Source organism: Pinus tabuliformis, chromosome 8 (genome assembly GCF_031772625.1).
Source record: "Pinus tabuliformis cultivar Carrire ecotype Pingquan chromosome 8, CPIR1, whole genome shotgun sequence".
Classification (NCBI taxonomy): Eukaryota; Viridiplantae; Streptophyta; class Pinopsida; order Pinales; family Pinaceae; genus Pinus; species Pinus tabuliformis.
The window spans coordinates 108,913,129-108,927,366 of record NC_142294.1 but is presented as its reverse complement, the minus strand read 5'-3'; the positions used below and the strand labels follow the sequence as shown (position 1 = coordinate 108,927,366).

At 40.5% G+C, this 14,238-nt stretch overlaps 1 protein-coding gene across 1 annotated transcript in view; it reads right to left on the bottom strand.

Annotated features, from left to right (window-relative positions):
- Positions 1–14,238, bottom strand: part of SOS1 (sodium proton exchanger, putative (NHX7) (SOS1)) — a 449,093-nt gene that overhangs the window by 159,476 nt on the left and 275,379 nt on the right. The gene's annotated exons all lie outside the window — the stretch shown is intronic.

Genomic DNA, 14,238 nt, shown 5'->3' with positions numbered 1-14,238 from the left:
AGCTGAGATGGAAAATTGGCCTCAAGAATCTGCTCCAATGTTGCACTAGCCCTCCAAAACTGAACTAAACTGCAACTGCTAAGCTCTCCTATGAATTCTGGATGAATTCACCAAGGGAGTAAGACTGCTAAGCTCTCCTGTGAATTTTGGATGAATTCACTGACAGGAGAGATGGGTACTCGCCTACTCTCACTGAATCACCAAAGGGTTTCCATCCTTGGGCTACTACTGAAGTTGGGAACTCCTGGTTCTCCAAAACTCTCCATAAGAAAGAAGCTCGACTCTAATATGTTTTCAAATGGTCTCCTCCTCCTCTTTTATAGATCTGATGGACCCCTCTAGAAGTCTTTATTTTATTATTATTTTAATCACTTAGTACTTTTTCCCTCTTTTTATTTTGATTAAACACCTTTTTAATTCGAAAAAATGGTAAATTAGCCGCCATCCCACCTCAGGCCATTGAAAGTCATTTCTCACCATCCCATCTTGTAGATCTTCTCATTCTAGTTCCAACGAGCTATTACACTAAGGTGTTCTAGCAAATATTCCTCCCGAAATGCCACCTTAACCATAATATATTGAGTTAGGCTCAATAATAACCTCATTTTATGGGAATTATCGGAATGCAACGAAATGAAAAGCAAGTTGTGTGGAACTGATCCTAATGATGGAATATGGTAAGCGAACTCCTCCAAACCCCATAAAGCCCCTCCAGAAGCCTCTAGGCCTATTGATGGAGTAATCCTGCTTTTGTGACCTAGCTTCCTCCAACCCTGGAACTCCATCCTAACCACACCATAGGGGAAACCAGAAAAAGGAACATCACAAATCTTCCCACCCCAATATTGCTCTCCTTCAAGAAATCCATATTTGTCAACCAATTTGGAGATCCAGTGCAACTGAGAACCAATACATGCATCCCATACAAACCACTGGGTGATTTGTTGGAAATACTGAAAGGGTGGTGAATCAGTATTTCTTTTCAATTGTTATTTTTACCAGTTAGATCACTTATATTTAGAACACAAAATGAATAATGAGATTAAATACTTTTATTAATTTCTTATTTACAATATATCATGTACAACGTACATAGGGCTCCAACCCTAGATGAAGACACCAATCTTCAATCTCCCAAGCTCCAACTTGTTGCCAAGCACCAACTTGGCCTTTTGTGAGGCTCCAACTTCTAGGGCACCAACCCTATCTTCTCAAGGCACCAACCTTGTGTTTAGAGGCTCTAACCCCTAGGGCACCAACCCTTCTCTGGTACAGGCTCCGACTTGGTTTCTTGAGGACACCAATCCTCTAGGGCTCCAACCCTATCCTCCAAGGCACCAACCTTGTTTTTTCAAGGCTCCAACCCTTGCTTTACTTCATCAAGATGTGTTTAGTTGTACTTCACGACTCCCAATGTCTTCTTCACCGAGCCCTATCAATCTTCAACAATGCCTTCACTTAGTCTCCACGTCACGTCATCAATGACAACCTTGTTCTTCACATGAAGGTGTCACCATTGCTCTTCATGTTACCCAAACAAAATTCTCCAAGGTTATTCCATGAGGTCTTCAATCATGCATCAAGGTCTTCACTAATGCCTCCAAGTCAGCTTCTAAAAATGTCTTCAACAATGCTTGCCCCAACAAGATGTTTTCAACACAATTTCCTTAGTAATGCTTTAACACTGCTGCTACACAAGTTCTTCAATGAGGCTACTTCTAAGTCTTCAATGAGTTGTTCAACTAAGTCTTCTTCAACAAGTCTTCAATGCTTAAGGTGTCTTTAATAGGCTGCCCCAAGATATTCTCAATAGATCTGCACACCACTCTTACAATGTTCTTCAACAAGACTTGAAGGGTACTTCAATTCTGCTTCAATGTCTGATTCAAAATCAGCCTTCAATAAAGCCTCAAATTATGCTTCAAGTTGTATTCAATGATGGTCCAAGCAATAATCTAGGAATACCAATAAATGCTTCACAGGTTGGCCCACAAATCTGGTTAATGAAGATCTTCTAGAACAGGCACAAAAGGCTGCTTCAAATCTGCTATAACAGTATTTAAAGTTCTGCCCAACACTACTTCAAGTTCCACTTAAAGGTTACTTCAGAAAATCTACAAGGAAGCCCTTAATAGTAGACTGCTCCTGGATTGAATAGGTCTTGTTTAAATTTAGTCTTCAAAAGGAATTAAACTCCTTTCCACAATGGCTGCAGCAGCTCTAAACCTTCAACACTAAGCCCAAGGTCCACCACCACAGGACTGCAATTTAACTAGTCAACAATTTGTGCTTCTTTTCCAACCTTGAGTGATAACCCAACCCAAATAACCACAGATCCAAGATTGTAATTCTTCCACAGGACTGCAATCCAAGCTTTCAAGTAGACTGTCATAAATCCGAAGTCTGTTGCAATCAATGTTTTTAAAACCGGAACCGGTGACCGGACCGGTCCACCTAATGAACCGGTTTACTGACCGGAACCGGTCTAACCGGGACTGGTTTGGTCTAAACGAACCGGTTTTAAAAAAATACATTAAATAATTAATTTTTAATGAAACAAAACTATTTTTAAGATGTAAAACCATGATTCCAAGCCAATAGAGACAAAATATGCAAAGTTTGCTCATTTATATACCATGCAAAGGTGAATATATCAAAATGGCACCGAGTGCAATACATATCATCGACAAAATAGCAAAATACATAAGAAATGAGGCTCTAAATGGCCTATAAAGTCCAAAAACAATGCTGCAAGCTATGAGGCCATTGGCCTACTACAAGTCTACAGTGTACACATGATCAATCATCAAGTCCATCACCACTACTAGACACAGGATCATCATCAGGAGCTACATAGACATCATCTGGTTCAGAGTCTGAGGATGCCTCAGCCTGATCTGCAACATCAGTATCAATGCCACCAATGACAATAGAAATGGACCTAATGGAAGCACGAGTTTGTCGACCTGCACGACTAGTGCCTTCCATTGGTTCCTTGCTTTTCCTTGATGCCGCTACTGATCCTGGTTCTGATGCCACCACATAATCTGCCTCATCCCCCGCTAAAGCCATGTCAATATCAAAATCAGCCTCAAACACTGGATCTTCAGTCTCCTCCACCCATTCTGATGTTGGATCAATATCGTCCAACACAATGGGATCTAGATCAGGTGATTTGCTCATCATTTGGTTCCTCCTCAGTCGAAGGTTGTATTGCACAAAAACAAGATCATTTAACCGTTTTTGTTCCAAACGGTTTCTCTTCTTCGTGTGTATGCGCTCAAAAACAGACCAATTGCGCTCACAACCTGAAGCACTACAAGTTTGACTGAGGACTCTAATTGCAAACCTTTGCACTTGAGGACACTGGCCACCAAATGACTCCCACCAATGTGCTGCAAAGAAAAAGACAATAATTAGTAACTTAGTTTATAATTTGAATTGTAAAGAACGTAAACAATTTTAACTTGAAATGAAAAACAAAATGGAAATTGGAATTGCTTACCTGGTTGGTCCACATCTCTTGCCATCTTTGCCAAGTTTTTGCCAAAAGTACCACTTGCCATATTGAAAATAGTAAGCTGTCTATGTATTTCCAACTGGTCTACATGGTTAGGGACCATGCGCTCCAAGCAATCAATCAATCCAGCTCTGACCTCCCCATCATGCTGAATTCCTAGCCGATTTTTATAGTGATACCTTGGGTTCAAAAAATACCCGGCTGCATGTATAGGACGATGGAGTTGATTGTTCCATCTGTTATCAATGATCTCCCATATACGGCCATATTTAGCTAACCTGTCCTTGTAAGCTGCCCGTATCTGCTCCTTTGCCTGATCCATAGCTTCATAAATGTAGCCCATGGCCAATCTTTCCCCATCCACCAACCTTAGCACCTTAACAAGGGGCTCGGTAATTTTCACAAGCTCTACAGACCTTTTCCAAAAATAAGTGTCTAACACTTTCTTTTTGGTGTCTTTTCCATCTGGTCTACGAGCCCACCGAGATTTAGACCATTCTTCAGAGGAAAACATTTTCTGCAAGTTTTTATGTTGAGCATTGAGACATTGCAACGTGAGGAAGTGAGTTGCAAATCTCGTAATTGCAGGCCTAACAAGCTCTTTGCCTCCAGTGTGTTTCCTCATTAGGTTCAATACCCATGAGTGGTTGTAAATGTATTTTGTAATGCACTTGGCATGCTCTACAGTGTTTTTTACCCACTCCACTCTGCCTATATCCTCAAGCATGAGGTCTATGCAATGTGCAGCACATGGAGTCCAAAATATGGTCTTATATTTGGCCTCAAGCATCTTTCCAGCAAGAACATAGTTTGAGGCATTATCAGTGATGACCTGCACAACATGCTGCTCCCCAACTTCCTGAATAACGTTATCCAAAAGCTCAAATAGAAGGATTGCATCCTTTACCTTATCAGATGCATCAACTGATTTCAAAAACATGGTTCCTTGAGGGCAAGAAACAAGGAAATTGATGATAGTGTGGTTCTTTCCATCGGTCCATCCATCTGAATAATGGAACAACCTGTTTTGAGCCATGACTCTTTAAACTCAACCAAATACTCATCAATGGAAGATATCTCTTTTTCCAAAAGAGCTCCCCTCAAGTCATGCATACTAGGGCCTTTGAAGCCCTTTCCTGCAGCTATAACAGAGTCCCACATAGCTTGGTAATAAGGTGAGCGAGCAGCATTAAATGGGATATCTGAATCATACCACCATCTAGCAATGTATTGGTGAGAAGTTTCTTTGCATTGTTTTTTCCAATGTTGATCCAAAGTGGGTTGAGAACTTGGCTGGGAGGAAGTGGGATTAGATTTAGAAGAGGCAATGTTGGCAGAAGATGAGAAATAACTTTGGATGTTTGCTCTCTTTGTTCCTTTTGATGGTTGGCCAAGTCCAACAGAAGGATGAACATAGTGAAAGGGGTCATTGGTGGAAGGGATAGAAGTGGAGTCTTGAATCTCATAATCATCATACCCACTCTCTTTCATGGCTTCTAATAATTCCCTCTTCCTTGCAATTTCATCTTGGATGGCCTTCTCCCTAGCCTTATCCTCATAAAAATTTTCAAGCTTGGCAATGTATTCTGCCCTAATAGGACCTAACAGTGCATTTGGTGCATCACATGGCTTTACTTGGCCTCTTATCCCAGCCAAGTGTTGTTTCAACTTAAGAATACCCCCACCTCCAATAGATTTATGGCATAATTTGCATATCATTTTTCCATCAATTACATCACAATGAGCCCATGCACTGTCCTTTCCTTTTGGAGCCATGTTTGCTTGAAATAATAACAATTTGCAAAGAAATTTGCCATTTAAAAAAAAAATTGCAGCTAAGCAAAATGGAAAACCAAAGATAAATGTAGGAAAACAAATGCACATGCAAGGCTCAAGCTACAAAATTTGATAGCATAGAGCTAGAGAGTTTATAGCATACATGATAGATCATAGAAGTGAGAAGTTTATAAGTATAACACATTAAAAAAAAATTCATGGACAGCAGACTCAAATGAGGAATTATCAAGTGCAAATCCTTACCTGGAAATGCACACTAGCTCCCTTAGCCTCCTCTTGAAGATGGCAACTCCACTGACAGCTACACACTATCTCCAAAATAGCTCCAACTCCAACTCCAAGATGACTACTTCAGCAAAAACTCCACACTCTCCAAGCTCACAAACAAACTCACAAACACTCACAAACACTCCAAATCAATTGTGTGAGACAAATGAGAGTGAAAGGGGTCTCTTATAGCTTGGAGAGGGTGTTTTTGGAGGGAAAATACCTTTACTTCCCCCCCAAAACCCCTAAACCACAAACCACCAACGCCTTTTTCCAAGATTCGGTGGGCATGCCATAAACCGGCCGGTTCCGTCCTAAACCGGCCGGTTTTCACCGGTTAGGGCCAAAAATCGGGCAAATGAAGGGTCTGACCGGGTTTTTAGGCCGGTTCGGACCGGCCAGCTAGCTAACCGGTTACCGGTTTTTCTGAGCGGTTTTTAAAACTATGGTTGCAATGTAGTGTCTCCACCGATCCAGAATACCACAGAGGTATTTCTCCTCGGCCTCCTTAAAAAGTTGCCCAAACAATGTTTTTTAATGTGCTCCTCGTCCTCCTTTTAATTCTGTGCTCCTTCTCTAAAATAATCACCGAAATTGTTGAGGAGAAATGAGGTATGTGGTTTCAATATATACACATTTCGTTCATGAATTGAATGGTCACGTCATAAAGGTAGGCCGACTTGAATTTGCACGTTCAGGTCAGCTTGCTGGCCAGAAATTATACCTTAACTTTAAAAATCAGTAACTTTCCAACAGCTTGGAATTTTGGGACGTGTAATAGCTCGTTGGAAAGGCAAAATTATGCTCTTTAAGATGGTGTAGGTCTCATGGAATAATTATGCTTCTAAGGTAGCAAAAAGTATTTTTTAATGTGACTGAGTGCAGAAATATAGGACAGCAACATTCTTTCATAGATGGGCTTCCTCTTCATGGATGATTCCTTCGTTAATTGTCTTCACAATTCATGTCCTTGTCTTCATGTCATTATGTTTGTGCCCTCTTCATGTTCTTGATTGCCTCATTCATGAATTCTTGTATAGGGGCCTTCCAAAATTGTTCCTTAAATGCTCTTCATTTGCAAGGTTAGTTGGGCATCATTTATGTGTGTAAGGCTTCATATGCATTTAGTATTTTTCATGCATGTAGCATATGAATCTAGAGTTTCATATATGCATTTAGGGTATCTTTAACATCTTCAGCAAGTGTTTGACATAAATGCACAACATCTAAGGTTAGGGTTTCCTTTATCTTCAACTATATTAATTTCCCTGGGGTTAACTTCATTAATGGCTTGACATCATATTGACTTAAGTGATTCTAGCGTTTTTCATCATCAATGACACATAGGGTTAGCTTCAACAATGCTGGACATGACATCATATTGACATCAATGACAACCTTATCCAACAACCATGCCTCCATGCCACCAAACCATGAACAAATACCTTAATACCTAAATCCCAAACTAATCTTTGAGTTGTCATACCATCAGCAGATCCCCCTGGGTCCCAATGCCACACCCAACCATGAACAAATCCCTTAATTTCTGGATCCCAAACTAATCTTTGACTCGTCCTGCCATCAACAGATCCTCCTAGATCCCAATTCTTGCTTCACCCTAGAAAAATGCTTGAATCACCCTACAAGCATCGACATTAAAGTTCAATGAAGAACTAGGGCTTCGTTCTTCCAATGGAGTCGCCAATAATGTTATGTCAATATGTCGTATGAGGAACAAAACACATATTTCGTGTCCCCGGCAACGGCGTCAAAATGTTATCGCTCAAACTAGCAAGGGTCTTAGGAAGGGTACCTATAGGACAGCTACAAGGTCAAGGGAAAATATGGAGCAATAACCCACTGTCACCTCAGTTAAGGCTCCCTACTCTTTATGGACTTTCACCGATGGGAAGAGACCCAATATAATAAGGATCGCGAAGATGAATGGATCAATGATAGGATGAAAGGTGATCCTAGAAGCCTATTCACAAGAGAGGCTCAAATATATGGCTTGCTTGCTTGGAAAACAAGATGAAAGGCTCTCTAGGAAGGGCTTAGGAGAACTCCAAGAGATAGTGTTTGAGTATATGACTCGTCAACGAGATTCCTAGATTCCAAAATCCTTGTGGAAGACTGGATTCCAAGTGGTCTTTGTGAAATTATCTTCAAAAGTTGCGGCACCAACTGGACCCAAAATTAAGTCAAGTAAGAGGAATTGGTCACTCAAGGAGGGGCTTGACCTAATTGGAAGAGAAGAGGATCAATGGAAAAATCTTCTTGGAATGGAATGCAATGATCTAGATGAGGTCACTAGCCAAGGGAAACCTAGGGGAAGAAACGGTCCTCAAGCTAGGGCTTGCAATATCTCGAGATCCCATTGTCAGATTTATTTGGAATTTGGAGAGCCTCTAGAGCAAACTCCAGCACAGTTGTGGAACAAAAATCTAAGTGTTTGGATGGCTATATTGTGAGATAATCGATCCCCTAGGTGACCTAGAGGAGAGGAACGGGGAGAAGGAAAATAGGTTTAAGGTGATCACCTTTCGGTGAACCAATGCCTAATCCTTTGGGGAGATTGGAGTCAGGCAGAATTATGACTATGGACCTTTGAATTTTCCAAGTCAAGGAGGCCTCAAAGACAAATTTGCTTAGCACTAGGGCAGTAGCAAAAGCAGCTTCAAACACTTATACTTCATTTTTCAAGATAAATGGCTTGTCAAGATGAATTTCAATAATGAAACATCCCTAGGAACATTCATTCATTATAAATGGCCCATACATGAAGCATTCCCTATCCAGAAACAATATTTCCACAACTTCGCATAAGAGATGCAGCAAATAAGCCCTAGTATAGCAAAATCCCAACAATAATGTATGTGACAAAATTAAAAAGGAAGAATAGCATTAAAATCTACTTACATGCATAAGAATATATCCAACCATCCAAAACCTTGTCATCAAGAAGCTCCAAAACATATGACAATTATCCAAACATCAAAATTCATTCCATGCTCCAAAAATTTGTCCTCCAAGAAGGATACGAAAATTTCTAGAGAGATACTACTTCCAAATCCAAATGATGATGCTAAAATGAATCCTCATCACTTCTATTTATACACATCTAATGAGTTCAATTTAGCTACTTGGGCCTAGCCCTAAAATAAAAATAATGTGCAAAATAACTAACTTTTGGTGACAAGCCCACCAAACTAGCTCATAAACAAAATAATAAGCCTTTCAGGAGGTCGAATAATCAACAATACATGTCGTTGGGCCTTCTAAGAAGCCTGATGAAGTCCATATGTAATATTCCTAATTAACCATGGCTAATTGGAATATTCGATTTTGCTCAATTTTGCCTTCTATAGTTGTTTATAAATACAAAGGTGAGGAAAAGGGGATATAACTCACTTTTTGAATAAAGACACTCCCTAGTAGCACAATGTTGTAACTTAAAAGGGGAGCCAAGGGGGGCAAAGGACCACGTAGACAAGGGGCCCACGTAGACACTTGGAAGGACTGCGCAGATGGAGAAGGAGCACGTGGCAAGAGAGGGGCTACGTTGGAGGAGGTGGCCCTTAGGGTTTTGAGAGAGGCCAACGCTATAAAGGAGAGAGGAGCCTCCTCATTTCGGCATTTGATTATGTTGCATTTGAGCTAGTCACTTCGATTTAGAGCACGCTGGCTGTTTAGCCTGTCTGCAGCACTGTTTAGTGCATCGAGTGTCTCCGTTTGGAGATCTCACCCTTAGCCCCGGGGGACTTCGAGTGCCTGCTCGGGCAAGGTAGTTTCATTAGTATTTTGCAAGAGGAGCGATTTATGGAGTTGAGGAGGAACTGAGCATTTTTTATCACTGCGCAGTCTTGAGAGGGGAGGACGCAGTCTCGTTTGGTAGGAGCTCCGGATTGGGATTATGCGGAGGATTTGAGCCTGGAGATTAAGCAAGGGATTAGCCCTTGCATATTTGAGGATTTTGGTAGAGTTTCAGGTAGAGTTTTGGAGGATTCTCTTCAGGGGTAGCGCAGAGCCTTGAGGGATAGCGTAGATCGTCAAGGGGGTGATTTTCGGGGGTCAGCTATTTTAGAAAAGCTTTCTGGGCTTTTTTGGGTTTATTGAGCAGAGGTTGATTCCAGAGTTTCAACATTTTCTGAGGAGAAGAATAGCCCCAAATCCTCACTTGATTCTAGCAGTAGCAGCAGCACAACAGTTCTCCAGCAGCTTGGACGCAGTTCAGAGAGAGGCCATTTCCTTACTATTCTAGGTGTATTTCTTCACTTGCCTTGTGCAAGTCGAGGTGCTATCTTTCTGATCACCTCTTGTACTCTTTCCATTACTCAATGTAATAAAATGGCTTAGCATTTCTCTCTGCATTTCTCGAGTATCTGCTTATATTCCATGTATACATTATTGTATGTTGCACCATTGTTATTTCTCTGGTTAGAGTTTGCTTGTGTTTGAGGGATATCTCTGATAAGGGATATTACACCATAAGTGCCACAATGATGAATAGGACTCCCAAAAGTAGTGGACAAGGGGTTGGCCCCTTGTTCTCCAAATAATAAATCTGTGGTGCTCCCAATGGGTGTGAGGGCACACGAGTGACCTCCTAGGTCTCCAAGTAGGTCAAAGATGCATGTAGACCATCTATAAGGGCTCAAATAATGGTGTAAATGATGCCACATCAACATACAAGTCCTAGATCATCTTCCAAGTGGGGCTGGCAAGGCATGGTGAACCAGGTGCATCTTCCTCGTCCAATAGGTGAATCTCAAGCAATCTCTGAACATCTCTAGGGATCCATGGAGTGCATTCTACTGCTGTGGAGGCCCATGGCTCTCAACACACACCCTACATGTGTCAATGTAGTCGTCTGGAGTGTTAGGACCCCATATAGAGAGACCAAACCCAAAATGGAGACTATCTGCAATCCTGCATCAGATCCAATGTATCTCCTAGCCTTCGAATACAACAAGTCATCAGAGGAAATAAAGTAAAAGAGCTTACAAACCTTGGAGAACAAGTGGCCACTTCATAATGGCATGCCCTTCCATAGTGGGCTTTAGTATGTGCTAATGTCTCTAAGCTCTAAATGGGGTTAACCAAGTATTCTATTAGGTGGTTTCTACCTTTAAAGGGGATAGTATGTCCAAGGTACATCCTTTAAAGGGTTGTGGCATCTGATTAAGAGATGAACGGAGTAGGGAATGAAAGGGGCTACCCTAGGCCACCGGCTGGGGTACAAGGGTAGCTAATAAAAGCAAATCCTAAACTTGGGTATATAATGTATAGGATGGAGCAATCATGGTGCATGAGGTGCCTTGACCTTGATTTTTCCACTCTTCCTTATATGTCTTTTGTCTTTTATGATTTTTCTTTAATTAACTGCTCGAGGCTCAAGGGATAAGAGTATGATGTGTAAGATATAGCAGAGTGGGCGCCCCCTTTAAGGTAGTGTGGTTCATTGCCTACCAGGGGTTGGGACAATCATGGGTTCATGAATGATAAAAGAGGCTCATCTATGGCCTGTAGTGTGAAATTTTATCTATTGCAACTATATAGATATTATTCTTCTAATTGAAAATTTAATTATGCAATTTATTTGCTACGAAAAACAACGAATAAAATCACAACTGCAATTTTCACCATAAAAATACTACAGAAAATAAAATACCAGAAATTGAGAAATTCTAGCGCACACAATAATTTAACACAATTATTTTTGAACTATTGTCCTCGAAAAAAACTCAACTTGGGAAAACTAGTGCAGCAGATGAGGGTTTAATTATTAACCTTCAGCAGCAATTCTGAGTACAATAATTTAGATACCCTGCTGGCAATCTACTATGAGGAAAATACTGGCAAAAATATCGTGATAATTTGCTCTCACCCCACAGTTATTTCCTGCCTCTGAAATTGTCTCCATAGCCTCTACGTTGAGCTCCCTACGTCACCCTGTACGCAAATCTTACGCTGGCCCTCTAGAAGTTTTCGGCCTTCCCTCCTTTGCTTCTCCCAGGAACTGGAAATCTTCCTCCCAGAATATTGTTGCCATCCTCTTCCACCTGCTACTCACCCTCTAGCTCTATCTTCTCTGTTGAGCTGCTGCTTCTGAGAAAACCAAAATGCCTAGGCCACTGAGTATCTCCACTGAATAATTTTTCCATCACCACATTGACTTCCTCTTATAATCCATTGTTGGAGCACCAACGGCAAAAATTAAAATTTAATCAATGGCTAGGATCATCTCTGAATCGATCTATGTGAGTTTCTAGAAGACTCTCAACTTAACTTAATTAATTCTGATTAATTAACCATATTCCCTAAGTTTAAACTTAGGAAATATTTAAAATTTGGTTAATAATCTAATTAAGTCATTTCTAGGCGGAATTTCCAGAAACGATTTCTGGGTTTTGGAGATCTCATGTATTCTAGCCTCCACAAAATTTAAAGGTTAGAACACATCCGATGCTACAAAAGCTAACATGTAGGAACCAGGGTGATGACCATGATGATGGGGTAGTGCTCATGTATTGGCTTTTGCCCACATGCTAAATGTGTTTGTCTCAACCATCTTTTGCCCTCATGAATTTCAGATTTGTACCAAGTGCAAAGAGTTTGTTCCCTATCTCATGCTCTTTCTACAAATCCTTTGATTGTTCTTGAAGATTAGCATGTATCCGCTTTGAAAAGGGTTTGTTGTTTGTTGTTGTTAGGTTATTAAGGGCCTTTGTGAAAGCCTCACCAATGTTTTAGCTTAATAATGACAAGTACATCAAGTTGTTTTGACTAACAGATGTTGATTTTTGGTAGCATCGGATGTGCTCTAAGCCTCAAAATTTGCAGGGAGGCTTGGACACATGTATTCCACAATACCCAGGAATTGTTTTTGGGAAATTCTACCCAAAATCAGTTTTATTAAAATAATTAATTATTTTTAATGGGTGCCTAAGTCTAAACTTAGGAAATTAAAATAATTAAAGGGTATTAATCTAACTGTGGGTGAAACTTCTAGAAGAAGACAAGGATCAAGCCAAAATGATCTGAGTCATTGATGAGAATCTAATCTGGATCGTTGGTTCTCAACAAAAGGATTATAAGAGGAGGCTTGATGGGCATTTGGAAAACACATCGAGTGGGAGATCAGAGATCGAATTCCAGAAGAGAGCAATGCAGCAGTTTCCAATGAGATTCAAAGTGATTTCTTGCAATGAGGGGCAAGGGTAGTTCCAATTGGAGATTTCTCCTGATACGAGAATACTCAACAGAGGAGGCAAAGAGAGATCCGAGAGAGTTAGCACATAGGCTACACTAGACAGCGTAGGTTGACGCAGAGGCAGCGCAGAGCCTTGAGGAGATTCATATTTTTGCTAGAGAGGTCGATTTTTGAAGCCGGAAGCTGGGGTGTGACATCAGGAGGACAACATCGAAGTCTCAAAGAGGAAAATTGATTAGTAGAAGGGGTAAAGTTGTCCCTAGGAGCTGTGAAGACTGCACAAAGACTGTGCAAAGGCAACGCAGAGGCAGCAAGGGACAAGTCATTCTGTGGTTGGATCAGTCTAGATCGCCAGTGATAGTGTGAAGTATTTCTCACTAATCTTCTGACAGTCATATTCTCCGTACTGGATAGCTAGCAAGCCATCCAGAGATTGTATTCAGAAAACTACTGCTTAATAATACAAACCCTCAGCTGCTGCATCGGTTTTCCCGCATTGGGTTTTTCCAGGGACATTTGTCCAAAAATAACTGTGTAGATGTGTGTGATGTTTATTTCTCTCTTATGTTGTATTTAGTTTCCGCAGTTTTTATTTGTGTAGGCTACAGTGTATTTAATTTGATATTTGTCGTAGCACACAACAAATAAATTGTTTAATTGAATTAACAATTAGAAGAATTAACATCAGTTGCTGCAGTAGGAATCGGGTAATTGATTTTTCACAACAAACTCTCCCAACTTACAACACAACCATACAATGATGATGGATAATCTTGGCAGCGCACGACTCTGACTCTTCGATTTTATTAGTCGTATACATAAATATTGCAAGACCAATAAGATACCTCACTAGCTACTACAATAATTTGACCAGCAACACATTACAAAACTCTCTTAATAGGTGTGTTGACTTCTACAGACTTAATCACAATAAGCATGACAGAAATGGATATCAATAGTACATGGCCTCTCACTCGTCCACATAACAATGAGCAATACATTGACCTTCATAACAACACTTTCATTGTGTAATACCCCCTAAACTTCCCTTCAAATCTAAGTTTGTAGAGTGAAAAGTTTTGTCAATCAGTTTATATACAAACCATTTTAGGTATTGTAATGACCCATCTCGAATTACAGGTAGCATAGGAATATTATCATATGCATGCATACCAAATTTAATGCCCTAAATTCAAATTTAACACCCTAAATTTTACATTTAGCCAGACAATCACGAAAATTCAACAATTTAATTGCAGCTACATACCTGAATATTCGTTTGAAGGTGTTTCTAGTCTGTTGTTGCTCTCGTTCCTGCTACCAAATCGACCGTTTCCTCCCAGCCTATCTGGGATCAACTTATCATGTTCTCGGATCTAGAAGACTTCGAAATTGAGGTCTTCTTGCCCCCGTGCCCAAAACTCCAAGAACAATTCCTCAA